The 16,167-nt window shown below is 39.2% G+C and overlaps 1 protein-coding gene across 1 annotated transcript in view; it reads left to right on the forward strand.

The window, feature by feature from the left end:
* LOC138141741 (calpain-8-like) overlaps nt 1-16,167 on the forward strand; it is a 107,950-nt gene that overhangs the window by 10,889 nt on the left and 80,894 nt on the right. The window lies entirely within an intron of this gene.

Genomic DNA, 16,167 nt, shown 5'->3' on the forward strand with positions numbered 1-16,167 from the left:
GTGTGTGTGTGTGTGTGTGTGTGTGTGTGTGTGTGTGTGTGTGTGTGGGAGGGACAGGGTGAGGCTTGTGAAGGGTGAAAGTTTTGTTTGTTTTTAGTAAAGTTGCATTTATGCCTACATACTAATGAGCCATATCTGATAAGTCAGTATGACATTTTAGGAAAATAAAAAATGTGAGTAGCTATGTGTGCCTCCATGTTCTTGTACCCACTTTCTTGGAGAATGAATCCAGGACTCTGAAATTATCTTAAACTTTGTGTTCTTTCACCTTATCAAAAGTCATTCTTTTATTTAACAAAACATTTTATTTAACATTAATTTTTAATAATATTTTATTTAAAATATTTTAATAAAATAAATAAAATAAAATGTTTTAATACAATAAATAAAAATATTTTATTTAACAAACATTTTATTTAACAAAACATTTTATTTAACAAATATTTATTAAGCTTTCCATGACAGGGTGATGGTACTGTGTAAAAAAGACTGAACATTGAAGTCATAGGATCTGAGTTTGAATTCTGCCTCTCCTGCTTATTAGCCATGTGAACTTGGTCAAGTCTCTTAGCCGCTAGACCTCAGTGTCATCATCTATAAAATAAGTTACTTGGATAGAGTAACCTCTATGGTACCTGTTCCTCTAGATAAGGAGATACATGGTCATAGGGGGATAGAGCTCTAGAGTTAGAGTCAGAAAGACCAGAGTTCAAATCTTGCTATGGACACTTAGTAGCTGTGTGACCTTGAGAAAGTCACTTAACCTCTGTTTGCCTTATCTGTAAAATGGGAATAATATCACCTCTCTCCCAGAATCGTTATGAGGCTCAAGTGAGATTTTTGTAAAAGAGATTTGTAAACATTTGTGAGCATTTAAATGATCTGTGATTACATGATTTTCTGTGTGCTTAGCACTATGCTGAGTACTTTTTCTTCAGCACATTAATATCTCTTTTTTTGGCTAACAAGGAACAAGAGAAGGAATCCCTCGAATATTCAGGATTCCTTCATCCAAATCATCATTATTGCTGGAAATGTGATGCATTTTTTGGATGTCCTCCAGAGTCAGGCTCCAATCTCTATTCCCCCCCCCCCCATCAATACTCCTTGTCATTCACTCTACCTTGAAAGTGAACAACATCAATTGTCTCTCCATCTCTTTCTGTCCTGTCCCAATGTCATACCTTAACACAGGCTCTCTATCCCCTGGCCTGAAATACACTTTCTCTTCATCTCCACTTCTTGAAATACTCTATGACTTTGTCTTTGAGGCTCAGTTAAAGTTCTGGTTCTTCATGAAAGAAGCAGACATCTGACTTCCTTACTGTCTGGTGGAAAGTATCTTTTCCCTCAGAATTTCCTAGAATACTTTGTCTGGATCTCTCCCTTGTCCCTTTCACACTATACCTCGTTGTGGATATGTTCCAAGTCTCTTTCTTTTCCTGCCACAACATCCTCCAGCCCCTTGAGGTGACTATAAACCCTCTGAGGGCAAGGGAGGGTCTTTGTCCTTTTTTCACCTTTGTACCCCCAGATCCTACAAAAATTCCTTCCACACAGAAAGTGTTTAGTAAATGTTTGTTGAATTGCATTGATACCACACAGACCCTGCCCTCATGGAGCTTACCTTTTAACTTATGTAAAATACAATGGGCCTCTTTCTAATAATATTTTATATTTATTTTGAGCTGTGTGTAGTCTTTTGTGTATGTGATCTCATTGATTATTCTCAAGAACTCTGTGTGGATGGCACAGTGACAGACATTATCATGCTAATTTTATAGCTAACTTAGTTAGGTGGCACAGTGAATAGAGTGCTGGACTTGGAGTTGGGAAGATATAAGTTCAAATCCTGCCTCAGACATTAAGTGGGTGATGCTGGGCAAATCACTTAACCTTTTTTTATCCTCAGCTTTCTTATCTGTAAAATGGGGATAAAAATAGTGTTCATCCAGCCAGGTTGCTGTGAAGATCATATGTGATAACATATGTAAAATGCTTTGTAATCCTTAAAGCATTATCTAAATGCTGCTGCTGTTGAGTTGTTTCAGTCATGTCTGACTCTTCATGACCTCATTTAGGGTTTTTTTTGGCAAAGATATTGGAGTGGTTTGCCATTTCCTTTTCCAGCTCATTTTACAGATGAGGAAACTGAGGTAAACAAGGTTAAGTGACTTGCCCAGGGTCACACAGCTAGTAAGTGTCTGAACCTGGATTTGAATGCAGAAAGATGTATCTTCCTCACTCCAGATCTGATGGTCTATTCACTGGACCACCCAGCTAATGCTAGCTGTTCTTTTTATGATCATTTGATGATGACTTCAGTTCAGAGGGGTTAATGACTTGCTTCTTAAGGCTATATTGATAACAAGTAATGAAGGAAGGATTCAAACCTAGTATACCAGGCTTTCCGTCTTGCTAAATGAGGGGCAATGAGGTAGGACTCTAGGAATGGTCATCATCCTAGCTACGCAGCTTTTTGGAGGCCCAGGACCTTGGCTGCTTTTCCCCTTTTCATGTTCACTGAAGATAAGATCCTGTGTCATTTAAGAAAAATTCATTTTTCATGAGTTTTATTTGCACTTGTCAGAATGTATATGCACTCCTCTCTGATAACAGACTTAGTCATTCTGATTATGCAAGGCTCCTCTTAACATGGCCTTGTAAACTGGAACTTCTGCCTGAAGTGGGACAACATTTGTACTTCAGTGAATGGATTCTGCTGTGCCTCTGGACTCATGTTCAGTGACAGTGGAGCCAGATGCCTGGAAATGAGAGAAGCAACAGACAAAATGAGCCCAATTCAAAGAAAAGCAGTGAAAAAAAAAAATCTAGCCACAGGAGAAAAGAATTAAAAAAAAATTTTTTTTAAGAAAAGTTTTCTTTTTCCCTTCTGTCTCCTATGTTGTCTCTCCAGCTTTGTCGGAGGTCTTCATTACTCTGAAAATCAAGGAATAGTTTAAGGAGAAAACGCCTCCAGTTTCTTCTTAATGAGAATGATAAGCAAGCCTGCCACATATGGAGTTTTTCAGCAATGAGAATGATTCTATGATATCAAGCAAATAAGGCCTCCTAAGTGATAGACACACCCATTCTATTGTAAGCCTGTAACTGATGCCATCAGAGAAGAGGCAGGGAGTTAGCTCCTTTTTGTTGATTTGGAGGAATGTGTAATATTTATTCACTTTACCTGGAAAATGATTAACTCTTTAGCATACGTGCCAAAGAAATTAACCTTCATCTCTAAAACCCCGAAGAGTACCTGCATAACTCTCTATATGTAGACTCTATGTAGCATAATAATAACATCTATTTCCTAAGTTTGACTTGTGAGTATAAATGAAATCATGTTTGTAAAGTGCTTTATAAATGTCCCTGCTATTGTTATGTGGACAGCGATTAACAAGTGCTTTCTAATTGATTACCTTTGTTGATTTTCCCCTTTAATCCATTCTTATCAAAACCAAGAGAGGGGCAGGATAGTATACTGGATGGTCAGGAAGACCTGGGTTCGAATCCTGTCTCTGACACTTATTAGGTATGTGACCCTAGGTAACCTTGCTTCAAGCAACTTTCTAAAACTTTTGTTGTTGTTCAGTCATGTCTGACTCTTTGTGACCCCATTTGGGGCTTTCTTGGCAGAGATACTAGAGTATTTCGCCATTTCTTTCTTCAGCTCATTTTATAGATGAGGAAACTGAGGCAATCAGGGTGAAATGACTTTCCCAAGAGTCATACATCTAATTTCTGAGACCAGATTTGAACTCAGGAAGATGAGTCTTCTTGACTCCAGGCCCAGTGCTCTATTCACTGCATCACCTACCTACCCCCAAGTTCTGAAACTTGGCTAAATTACAGAGGCATTGTGATCAGTATTAATGAAAGGAGTTTTCATACTGAGAGTTTTCCACATTGAGAAAATTATAGATCATTCACATATTTGCTTATTTGCCCATCAAACCAGAGAAGAAGATACTTTTAAAAGGGGGTTTCAATCACCATAGCAAACATATTCACTGAAAAGCAATATAAGTAAATGAAATAAAAAAATACATTTATTCTATTAAGTACCTACTTTGTGCTAGGTGTTGTGGATACAAATATAAACGTGAGAAAGTCCCTCCCTTCAAGGAGCTTACATTATAATGTAGCTTTTTTACATTACATTTCATTACATTATAATGAAGGGACAACCCCTTTAGGGAAGTAGAGACCTGGAATTGTCCCAAGTTTTGGTCTGAGGTGAGTGGAGCCTTTGGAGTCTGTTGTCATGCCTTTCCTTGAAGCAGTGGCAATATTGATATGATTGGTTTCCAGGTCAAAAGATGAAAAGCAGGGGATGAGGTGGGGTTATTGCAGGCAGATAGCAAGATGGTAGAGGTGGAGGGCTGAATGGGCTTATGAAGCATGGTCTGGGACTAGGTATAATGAATCAGGTGAGTTTGCCCTCATTCACTCACCAACTGGGACAGTTCAGGGCAGTATTCCAAAACTGAGAATGTGGAAGAGGCATAGTCCTTGAAGGTCTGGCCTGGAGGATGCCATTTGAGGTGGGGAGAAGGGGGCAGAGGCAGGGCAGATGGCAGGATGCTTGGGGTGAATAATTGGATGAGATGTCACAGAACTGCTCCAGCCTTGAAGTCAGGAGGCTTGAGTTTTGGTTTCTGGCTCTGCCGTTTATTGTTTCAGTGATCTTAGGCAAATCCTCTAACCTCCATTACTCTCAGTTGGGGCAGCTAGGTGGCATAGTGGATAGAGTGCCAGGACTGGAGTCAGGAAGATGAGTTCAAATCCAGCCTCAGACACCTACTAGCCCTGTGACCCTGGGCAAGTCACTTAATCCAGCTTGCCTCAGTTTCCTCATCTGTAAAATGATCTGGAGAAGGAAATAGCAAACCATCCCAGTATCTCTGCCAAGAAAACCCCAAATGAGGTCACCAAAAGTCAAACATGATTGAACAACAGCTTTCAATTTCCTTGTTTGAGAAATGGGGATATTAATACTTGTATTATCCAGCCTATAAGGTTTCTTTAAGGATCAGATGAGTTACTACATTGAAGTGCTTTGTAGCCATATAGTTCTAGTTTTTTTTAAAGTTATCCTTTATGAGAAAAAACCTACATGAACTTCATTCATGAGATCATAGTCCAACCCTTCATTTTACATACATCCTATACAGAGAAGCTACTATGTCTCATTTATAGACAGAGGCCTAGAATAGTCAAGTGCCCGACACAAAGTCTCATAGCAAGGCAGTGGCTGAATTGGGGTAAGTAAGAACTCAGACTCTCTGAGTTCAAATCCAGTAGTATTTCCACCGACTACACTATACTTGGTCTCAGATCAGAAGTAAAACTCACTGATGATCAAAGTTATATACTAAGTATTCTACCCTCCTTCATTCAAATTCTACTTCTACAGTTAATTTGGAATGGAGGTGTAATTGAAGGTTCTTTAAAGCTCTGCTAGTGGGGTGGAAATTCTGGGAGATTCTACATGGGAGGGGGCTGGAGTCAGCTCTAATGGACTCCTAATTGTTAAATCTTTAGTGTGAACATGTATACCTCAGAAATCAGCAAAATCTACAATTCGGGGCCTGAGGAGTAATTTTTTTTCTCTGGAAAGTAGATTGTTAAACATTTACCAGCATTCCTTTTTTCTACCCAACTGGAAAGTTTTTCAATATGGAGTTGGTTATGGAGTCAATTCAATAGTCATTTATTTAAAAATATATAATATTTTCCTCCAATTACATGTTAAAACAAAATTTTAACATTTTAAAAAAAGTTTTGAGTTATAAATTCTATCCCTCCCTCTGTCTTTCCTTCCTCTCCCCCCTCTCTGGGACAGTAAGCAATCAGATATAGATTATACATGTGCAATCATATACAACACTTCCATATTAGTCATTTTGTACAAGAAGACTAGAATAAAAAAATCTGAAAGAAAGTGAAAATAGCATGTTTCAGTCTGTATTCAAACAGAATCAGTTCTTCCTCTGAGGATAGATAGTATGCTTTATCATTAGTACTTTGGGATTGTCTTGGATCATTGCATTGCTGAAAATAGCTAAGTCATTCATAGTTCTTCATCGTATAATATTGCTCTTATTGTATGCAACAATCTCCTGGTTCTGCTCACTTCTCTTTGTATCAGTTCATGTAAGTCTTTCCAGGTTTTTCTGAAATCATCCTGCTTGATATTTTTATAGGCAAAAAGATGTTCCATCACAATCATATGTCACAACTTGTTTAAACATTCACCAATTGATGGGCATCCCTTTGATTTCCAATTCTTAGTCACCACAAAAACAGCTGCTATAAATATTTTTGTACAAGTAGGTCCTTTCTCTTTTTGCTGTCTCTGGGATATAGACCTAGCCATGGTATTGCTGGATCAAAGGGTATGAACAATTTTATAGTCCTTGGGTATAGCTCCAAATTGCTCTCGAGAATGGTTGGTCAACAATTATTAAAATAAGTGGTATGAAATGGATATTAGGTTTTAAGTATGATCCTCTTTTTGGATTCTGTTTTGTGGCTGGAAATCTTTAGGTGTTTATATAAAAAATAAATTAAAAAATTATAATAAAATTAAAACAAAAATAAAATTCATCCTTTTATGTGCAAGGCACTGTGCTAGGTATTAGGAGTACAAAGAAAAGAATAAAAGCCTATTTCCACAAGGAACTTATGTTCTATTATTATGCAATGCATGCATAGATAACTATAAACAAGGTAGGAAATATTGGGGCAAGAAAGAGATCAGGAGAAGCAGAAAATAAAGGAAAGCATCACAGAGGAAGGAGCATCTAAGTTGACCTTTGAAGGATAAAAAAGATTGTGAAAAGTAGAACTGAAGAAGAATTGTATTCTTGGCATGGGGAACAGCTGGTTTGAATGTGCAGGAGTGGGAGATTATGAGTCCATATAGGGAGTAGTTAGCAGTCTGGCTTGGTAGGATTGTTAAGTATACAAAAGAGAGTCATAGGAAAAAGAAGACTGGAAATATATGTTGGAGCCAAATTGTGGAGGACTCTGAATGCTGTTCTAAAGAGTTAGAATTTTATGCTAAAGACACTAGGAAGCCGCTGAAGAGTTTTTGAGTGGAGAAGTGATGTGGTCTCTGGGATGCTAATAGCGAGGATAACCAAAAGCCAAGGCACTCACTGACAGCCCGTGTGGAGAGTGGGGAGAATTTTGTGGTGCTCACATAGAGAGGAAATACAAATTGTGCTGTGGCCAAATAACTGTTGTCTAAGCTCAAGGTGCAGGCTGATGCTCTTCTTCTTCTTCTTTTTTTTAAAGCAATTGGGGTTAAGTAACTTGCTCAAGGTTACATGGCCAGTTATTTTGTGAGGATGCCAAGTATCTGAGGCCAGAACTGATCCCGGGTTTCCTGATGCTGGGGCTGCCGCTCTTCCTCACTGCGCCACCTGGCAGCCCTGGCTGATGGTCTTCTTATAAGGGAAAACAAAGAGCTATGAGGAAGGCTCTTCTTTAGTCTCTGCGTTGTCAGGGAGAAGGAAGCATTCCTTAAAAACAGACAAACAAATAATTAAATAATGGAATAAAACAAGAGCTCTTCAGTGTGAAAACAAAAAACAAAATGTACCTGCAGAGGTAGAGGGAGATGTTGACCTATATGGGGGATTGGAGGGCAGATAGAACATGAGAAGCAGAGTTAAGGAAAGGAAGAAGAAAGGCATTGAATGCTTTGAGCTAATTAATAGATAATACAATTCTTATTGCAGGGGAGAGAACTAGGGTTGCTGAGGAGGAAATATTAGGTTGTCTTCCTACCAATTATCCACGGGAGTCATCTGGTAAATGAAGTCCCCTAGGGAATGAGGATGAAGGTGGAACCCAGGGATGGTAAGACACCCATCCTGTAAGGGTCAGAAGTAGAAGAGATAAATAATGGTGGTTATGAACATCCTATTAAAGATCACTGAGAAAGCTAGGTGACACAGTGGATAGAGTTGTGGACCAGAAGTCAGCAAGTCTTGAGTTCAGATCTTTCTCAAATCCTTACTGTGAGGTGCTGGGCAAGTCACTGGACATTGGTATGACACAGTTTCCTCATTTGTAGGCTGTAACAGCACCTACCTCTCAGGGTTGCTGTGTGGACAAAATAATGTAATATAAAAAGTGTTTTACCAACTTGAAAACACTATACAAGGGCTGGTCATTATTATTACTATTATTTTGCTTTTTGGAGGGCAGTTGGGGTTAAGTGTCTTGCCCAAGGTCACACAGCTAGTAAGTGTTAAGTGTCTGAGGCCAGATTTGAACTCAGGTCCTCCTGACTCCAGGGCTGGTGCTCTATTCACTGTGCCACCTAGCCACCCTAGTCATTATTATTATTAGTCAAGTTGTTAGTGAGGTTAGGCAGATCTAGTGTATCTCTTCCCTGACCCCTCAATCCCCTCTATCCCCCAGCTTGGACACAACTTGTATCTGGAATGTGAGAAAGAACCTTATAGGAGATGTCAAACCAGATGACTACCACCAACCACTGGTGATTCACTTGGGCACTGACAGAAGAAACCTAGAATATACTGGCAAAGATTATGAAGTGTTGGGTAAGCACTGAAGACTTTAGGAAGGAAGGGAGGAATGAAGGAAGAAAGAAAGGAAGAAAGAAAGGAAGGAAGGAAGAAGGAAGGAAGGAAGGAAGGAAGGAAGGAAGGAAGGAAGAAAGGAAGGAAGGAAGGAAGGAAACAAGGAAACAAGCCTGCTATGTACCAGGCACTACGCTAAATGCTTTAAGGAAACAGTGTTTTCATGACCATTGCCAGTTAAAGGCAAGGGTTTCAAAAGAGAGTAATGTTAATGGGATTTGAGATCTTCTGTGCTCAGTAATAGGCCTTATGTGGAGCTCATTAAGGGAAGCTTGATTAGGGGAGGTTTGCTTGTAGGAAGGCTTTCACACCTTTTGTTAATTTCTAATCAGGCACTGAGTCATGAGGGTTGTGATGCCCTCTGGCTCTAAAAAGGGTATATATACTCTGAGGTTAGCATTTTGCTTTGGGGCTCACTCATTGGAAGAGTGTTCTTGTGATTTGACCAGATGAGACTCTGGGTAGCCATTAAGGACCCTCCCTCCACTTTGAAAAACCCAGATGTTTGTGCTTCTCTCTCTGCTAACTATGTATGTATTGCCTTGGTCAGACAGTTGGATCTGTCTGTTAATCTGTGCTAATTTCTCATACAGTAAGAAGTCCTATCTGTTGATCTTTATTTTTCTTCTTGTATTTTCTCTGTTTATATTTTCTCTGAAGTTCAGGGTGCTGATTTTTCCCCTGAACTAGTGAATGTAATTAAAAAAAAGATTGTTGACTCCTTAAATAGTTATCTTTCCTAGTAAAACAGATCTAAGAACCTGTGCTAGCAGCCATCCTGGGTATGTCAGTGTGGTTGCTGCTACAAAGCGTAAAGTTGACTTGGGAAGTGAAAACTGGTAAAGAAGATGGTATCCAAGAACTGGATTTGAATTTCTTGGACACAGCTTAAATTGGAGAAATCTCATAGGCTCCTATCCATATTTGGAGTATGCCTAATAAGGGCTGGTAAAAGCTAATCCAATTGATATCTTACAAATCAAATCAGAAGAGTTTTGAACTGAAAAGGAAGAGACCACTGACAGCAGTTCTAATGTAGGAAGAACAGAAATAATGCTGGCCAGAAATTTACAAGAGACAAAAGGCAAGAAAGAAACAAGCAATAAGAACCCATGACCTCAGAGTCTATGTACAGGTATAGAAAATATGGGTAATGTGCAAGGAACTAGATATACTAGTCCAAGGAGGTTAATTTGACTTTATTGTTATGACTGAGACTTAGTGGAATGAGACCCAGGACTGGTCTATCCCTCTGGACATGTATATTTGGTTTGAAAGGAACAGAGTAGACAAAAATACACCTGTAGTGGGTGTATATATGTGTGTATGTGTAGAAGCATTGCTTAGTAAGAAAATACACTTTTGTGAAACACTCTGGGTACCAGAGGGGAGAAGCATGGTGGAGGGCATTTGGGCAAAATCAGCAAAGATATTGCCACCACACTGTGTACTACAGACCATTCTATGGACAGAATGAAGAAACGGATGAGGAGTTTAGGAAACAGATCATAAACCTTGACAGAGGCTTCTTGTCACGGCGGAGGGACTTCTATTGCCTCCAGTCTTCTGGACCTCTCCCTATGCCTAAAACAGAACACCTCATAAACATTTCTTGACTTGACGTCATGATAATTTATTCCTTCAAAAGGTGGAGGATCTAATGAGAGGAAACTATTGTTCTAGATCTGATTTTCATCAACAAAGAGGAAATGATTGCTGGGGTGGATTGACACAGAGACTGTTGCTGACAATGTAAACTACATTCTTCATCGGTAGACCCATTCTCTCTGCCCAGAAGAGGGAATTGTCTTTCTCTGTTCTTCAGAATTGAGATTAATCATTACATTTAATCAGTGTGGCTGTCTTTTAGTGTTTTCATTTGCATTATTGTGGCACCCTAGATTTGGGGGAGTAGACTCCAAAGTCTTCAAAGAAGGAGTAAGTAGGACCCCATGGGCTAAGATTCTACAAGGAAAATCAAACCAGAAAGGATTGCAAGCTCTTGAGAATGAAATTCTAGAGGGACAAAGAGAAACAATACCTATGGAGAGGTAAAGGGTGTGGCGAATTGTCTAAAAAGTTCAATATAGATACATATATCAACCAAATTAGAGGTGTTTTTAACCCTTTTTTGGTTGTGGTTGTTTTTTAAAATTCTTAAATGAGCGCTTCCATATCACAAAAGAACAGAAAAAGAAGATTGTATGTGAAACTGTGGATCTCATGTGTAGTTTGCCCTTCTTTCCAAGCATTTGATTCTTTCTGTTCTATTTTGTACAGTTAAAAAAATGCCTCAATGTCCTACTTTTCTTATTTAAAAAAAATATTTTTGGTAGCTTTATCCCTAGCTCCCCTCTCCTTCTCAATTCTGCCACTCTTCATAAAAAAAGAAAAACAAAATTTTGTAACAATTAACCAAAACAAATCCTTACAGTGGCCATGTCCAAAAATGTGTGTCTCACTCTACACCTTGAGTCCATTAGCTTTCTCTCAAGAGGTGGGCTGCATGCTTCACCATCAGGCCCTTTGGAATCATGATTGATCTTGGCATTGATCAAAGTTCTTAAGTCTTTTAAATCAACTTAGCTTTTTTTTTTTTGAAAAAAAGTTGTGTATAGAAGATAGAAGCAAGGGTAGGTCACGGAGAAGGGGTACAAAAACATGGCAGTTTCCTAAGAATAGTGTTGGGGGTGGTTAAATTCCAAATGAGTTGAGGCTGGAGGGTAAAGTTAAGGACAATAAACAAAGGTTGTTAGTGTTGTTTTAAAAGCTATGCTGAGGAAAAGAGAATCAAGGAAGAAAGGGGACCACTACACAGGCTTCACAGGGTGATAGGAAGCAGAGGCAATGATAGGGCAGAACAGTTTAACTTTTGCTTTTTAAAATGTTTATTTGTGTGTGTCAAGTCAACATTTATTAAATGCTTATTTTGTGCCAAGCCCTGTGCTAACAGCTAGAGGCCAAGAAGAATCATCTTTGGACTGGCTGAGATAGAATGGAAATGACCAATACGGAGTTCATACCCAAGATCAGTGGGGAGATGGTAGGAGGATGCCTGGCTACCTTTGATGAGTTTAAATTACCAGGCCCAGATTAACCATATCCTAAGGCATTGAAAGAACTGACAGATGTGAGTGCTGAGCCGGTGCCAGGGATCTTTGAAAGATAGTGGAGAGTTGGAAAGGTACTTCAGGATGGAAATAAGGCAAATGTCCCAATTTTCATTAAAAAAAGAGAATGGAATTTAAAAAAACTTTAGGCTAGTGGGTTTGGCTTTGATTCCTGGCAAAGTACTGGGAAAAAGAAAACTTCGGGAATAAAAATAAAAATAAACCCAAAACACTAGGAAGCAACTCCAGGTCTAAGCAACGACTAAGTTCTGAGTAGAATAAACAGATTCCTGGATAGACTTTAAAAGGTGATGTTAATCAATGGATCTCTCAAGTCCTCAGAGATGGGGACAATGCAGCTTCAGAATGGAGAAGTCCCCTAGGGAATGAGGACGAAGGAGGAAGCTAGGGATGGTTCAACAATAGCAACAACAACATGTATTAACAATATGTGGCAGGCACTAAGTGCTTTACCCATGTTATCTTATTTCATCCTCACAATAATCCTGGGAGATAGTTGCTATTATCCCTGTTTTACATTGGAGGAAAGTGAGGCATACAGGTTAAATGACTTGCCTAGGATCACACAGGTAGTAAGTGTCTGAGGCTAGATTTGAACTTAGATCTTTTTAATTCCTGACTCAATACTTTATCCATTGTGCCACCTAACCTACCGCCAAATGACTACCCTCATTTTTTTTTTTTTGGTTTTTGGTCAGGGTTCTTGGCAGGACAGATCAGAGGAATGCTATGGATTTGGTTTAACCAGATTTTAGTGAAGCATTTGATGGTTTCTTATTTTATTATTTTGAAGAAGATGTGGGCTAGATGATTGCTCAGTTAACTATATTTGGAACTGTTTGGAAGGTACGCAAAGAAACTACACCAAGAGTAGTCACTTGGGGCTGCTAGGTGGCACAGTGAATAGAGCACCTGCCCCTGGAGTCAGGAGGACCTGAGTTCAAACCCAGCCTCAGACACAACACAAAAACTAGCTGTGTGACCTTGGGCAAGTCACCTCAAATGCCCTCCAAAAAGAAAAAAAAAAAAAAAAAAGAGTAGTCACTAATGGTTCTTTGTGTTGACTTGGAAGGAAGTCTCCATCCTGGAGTGCCTCCAGGCCTCCTGATTTGTTCCTATGATCAATAACTTGTATCAAGGAATAGCTAGATATTTTTCAGATTTGCAAATGGCTCAAAGTTGGAAAGGATAGATGACATATGGAATAATAGGGTAAGATTCACAGCATCTTGGGATTAACAATTGAGAGCTGGAAGGAACTGGTCCAGGTTCTCATTCTACACTTGGGGAAACTGAGGCCCAGAGAGATAAAATGATTTGTCCAAGGTCACACAGGAAGTAAATTGTCAGAGGCAGGATCTGATTCCAGATCTTCTGGCTCTAGATTCAATGCTGTTTCCACTCCCTTTCAATGAGATTCAAAAATATCTTGACATGTTAGAATACCGGGCTAAATCTAGTAAGATGAAAAATAATTTTTTTGGGGGAAGCAAGAGCTGGAGTTCTATGTAGTTATTAGTGTTGGGAACTCCAATTGTGGAAACTCCTTCCATTAATGATGATCTGAAATTCATAGTGTTAGAAATTTTATGGGAACTTAAGTGATTTTATCATGATCACATAACAAGTATGTGTTGGAGACAGGACTTGAGTCCAGGGCTTTTTTATATACTACATCATCCCTTAAAATGAAATTTATATGGTGGGGGGATAAATATAAAGTCTTACATATAGGCTAAAATAATTGAGTTCATAAATACCAGACTGGAGGAGGCATGTCTACACAGCAGCTCATCTGAAAAAGATCTGGCAGTTTGAGTAGCCTGCAAGTATAATATAGCCCAAAAGTTAACATATGGCACAGTGTCTAGGACTAAGGAGGTGCTGGTCCCACTGTACTCTACCCTTAACACTCAGAGTATTGTATTTAGTTTTGGTGCTATATTTTAGGGAACCTATTGGTAACCTAGAGAGCATCAGGAGAATGACAGTAATCATGGGGAAGGGCTTCAAGATAATGTCTGTTTCCTAAGATGGCTGGCCCATTGTGCTTTGGGGTAGCTCTAATTGTTAGGAAGTTCATCATTATGTAAAATCCTATTTGCCTTTTTGCATCTTCTGTGCACTGACCCCAATTCCATCCTCTGGGGCCAATTAGAACAAGTTGAATCCCTCTTCCATATGACAGTCTTCAAATACTTGCAGACATATGTATCTCCACTCTCCCCCACCCCCATCCCAGTCTTCTCTTCTTTACTCTAGGTACCCTCAATTTCTCCAAATGACAAGAGGACACCAAGGGGCAGTTGTTCAAATCTTGCCTCAGACACTTACTAGCTGGATTACTCTGGGCAAGTCACTTAACCTCTCTTAGGGGTTTTTAACCTTTATTTTTGGTCATTCATTTTGTTTTGCAAACCTGGGACTCTACCTAGTCAGAGTGGGATAGACAGATGGTGTAAACCCCAGAGGAGAGATTGCTGAGTGGTGGTAGGAGTCATCCATTTCCTCGTGGCCTGCTATGTCAGGTGGCACAAGAGAAGAAGCCATTACTAGAGAGGGTGATCAGAATGATGGCATATTCTGAGGGTCAACTTCTGAGAGTTCCAAAAGATTAAAAGCACGTGATAGGCAGTCTTTGGCAATATTGACCCTTCTCAGGATAATGTTTTAAATACATGAAAAAAAATACACATTATTACAAAAGAATCTAATTATATTGAAATTAGCTTATCAAAATATTTTTAAAAAGCAACAATCAAATTCTTAGACTCTAGCTTAAAACCCCCTCAATCTCAGTTTCCTTGTTTGTAAAATGAGGGGGTCCTACTTGATGGCCTCTGAGGTTCCTTCCCCTTCTAAATCTAGGGTCTCTCCTGTGAGACACCCATGGTTCACCATGCTTCACCAAAGATGAATGGCAATTCAGAAAAAAAAGACTTTGAAGGAATGGCAAAGTATGTAGAAGAAATTAACAAAATGAAAACCTCATATTGAGTAAGAATTTATTTTTTACAAATCTTTGAACCAAGGAATACAACTAGAAAAGTGAGAGAGTTTCTGCCATCAGTGAAGGGTTTGGCTATAGGGGTAATAGAAGGGCCCAGGAGTCCAAAGGATTCAATAATAGGGTGTATGCCAAGGCCAATGGATCCTTAGGTACACTGGCATGTCAGATGTCAATGCTCAAGTGTTTGGAGGAGGAAGGGAAAAAAGGAAATACTAGTGAGCTTTAGTGCACAGTGGCAGCTGTGTGACTCTGAGTAAATGATTTAATCTCTCTGAGCCTCAGTTTCCCATCTGACAAAGTTGTTGTGAAGCTCAAAGGAGGTAATGGCTGTGAAGTGCTTTGCAAACCTGTTGGTAAACTAGAGACCTCGTCAGAGTGGGGTAGATGGATGGTGTAAACCCCAGAGGACAGGTTGCTGAGTGATGGCAGGAATCATCCATTTCCACTTGTGGCATATTCTGGAGGTCAGCTTCTGTGAATTCTATAAGATTGAAAGCATGTGATTGGAAGAGATCCAGGATTGAAGGGAGTTGGTTGATGATAGATTAGGGTTTCCAGTGCACACAGTGGAAGGGGTGGTTGGAGTTAGCTCAGGTAATGCTGAGATGATTTATATATGAATTGGGTAAAGCTATACTATGAATCAATCATTCTAAACAAAAAAACTAAACAAACCCAGATTTTTAATACAAAGACTCCCATGGCTGGCTGAATGGATTGGACCTCATTGGGAAAGAAGTGTGCCTCATAGTACTGACAATGGAAACAATTCCTAATGTGAATCAATTAATAAACCTGAAAGCCCAAGCCAAGTCCCCACATTCTGTGTCAAATTTGAGCAACTGCTGAGTACAAACAATGGGTGAATAATAGAGAGATTCAGAGCAGAGATTGTGTGCCTGACAAGTAGTTTGCTTGCTAGAAGAACAAGGTGGCACCGTGTGGCATTTGTTGAATTAGGGTGAGACAGGGACTAATCTAAGTTAAATGTTTTGTTAGCTTTTAGCTAGTCCCAACAATGAAACAGATTGGTCTGTCCTCCAGTTTAAAACTGATCAAATTAAGCTTTTAAAAACTTTAAAATTTGCTATTTAGCAAATTTCATTTTAAAGACTTTTTCTTCCTTCTTTTAACCATTTTTCTATCCTTTCTGTATTACTTGACTTAGTACCCACAGAATGGCCCTGCAGGGAAGGCTATATTTATTGATAGGTACATGATATAGCCTGGTAACAGGAGAGTACCCTTGAAACCACTGATTTAGGGATATGTCATGGGTAAATATCAACTCAAAAATTGACCTCATAAGTCCCTACTACATTAGTTAGATCATAGCTTTGGTAGATACTTCTGCTCTTTGGTGCTTTCAGGCCCTAACCAGTGATACTCTGCTAGCTGGAGA

The sequence above is a fragment of the Petaurus breviceps genome, unplaced genomic scaffold (genome assembly GCF_028583685.1).
Source record: "Petaurus breviceps papuanus isolate PSGF00001 unplaced genomic scaffold, PetGlider_PUasm1.0 90466, whole genome shotgun sequence".
NCBI lineage: Eukaryota > Metazoa > Chordata > Mammalia > Diprotodontia > Petauridae > Petaurus > Petaurus breviceps.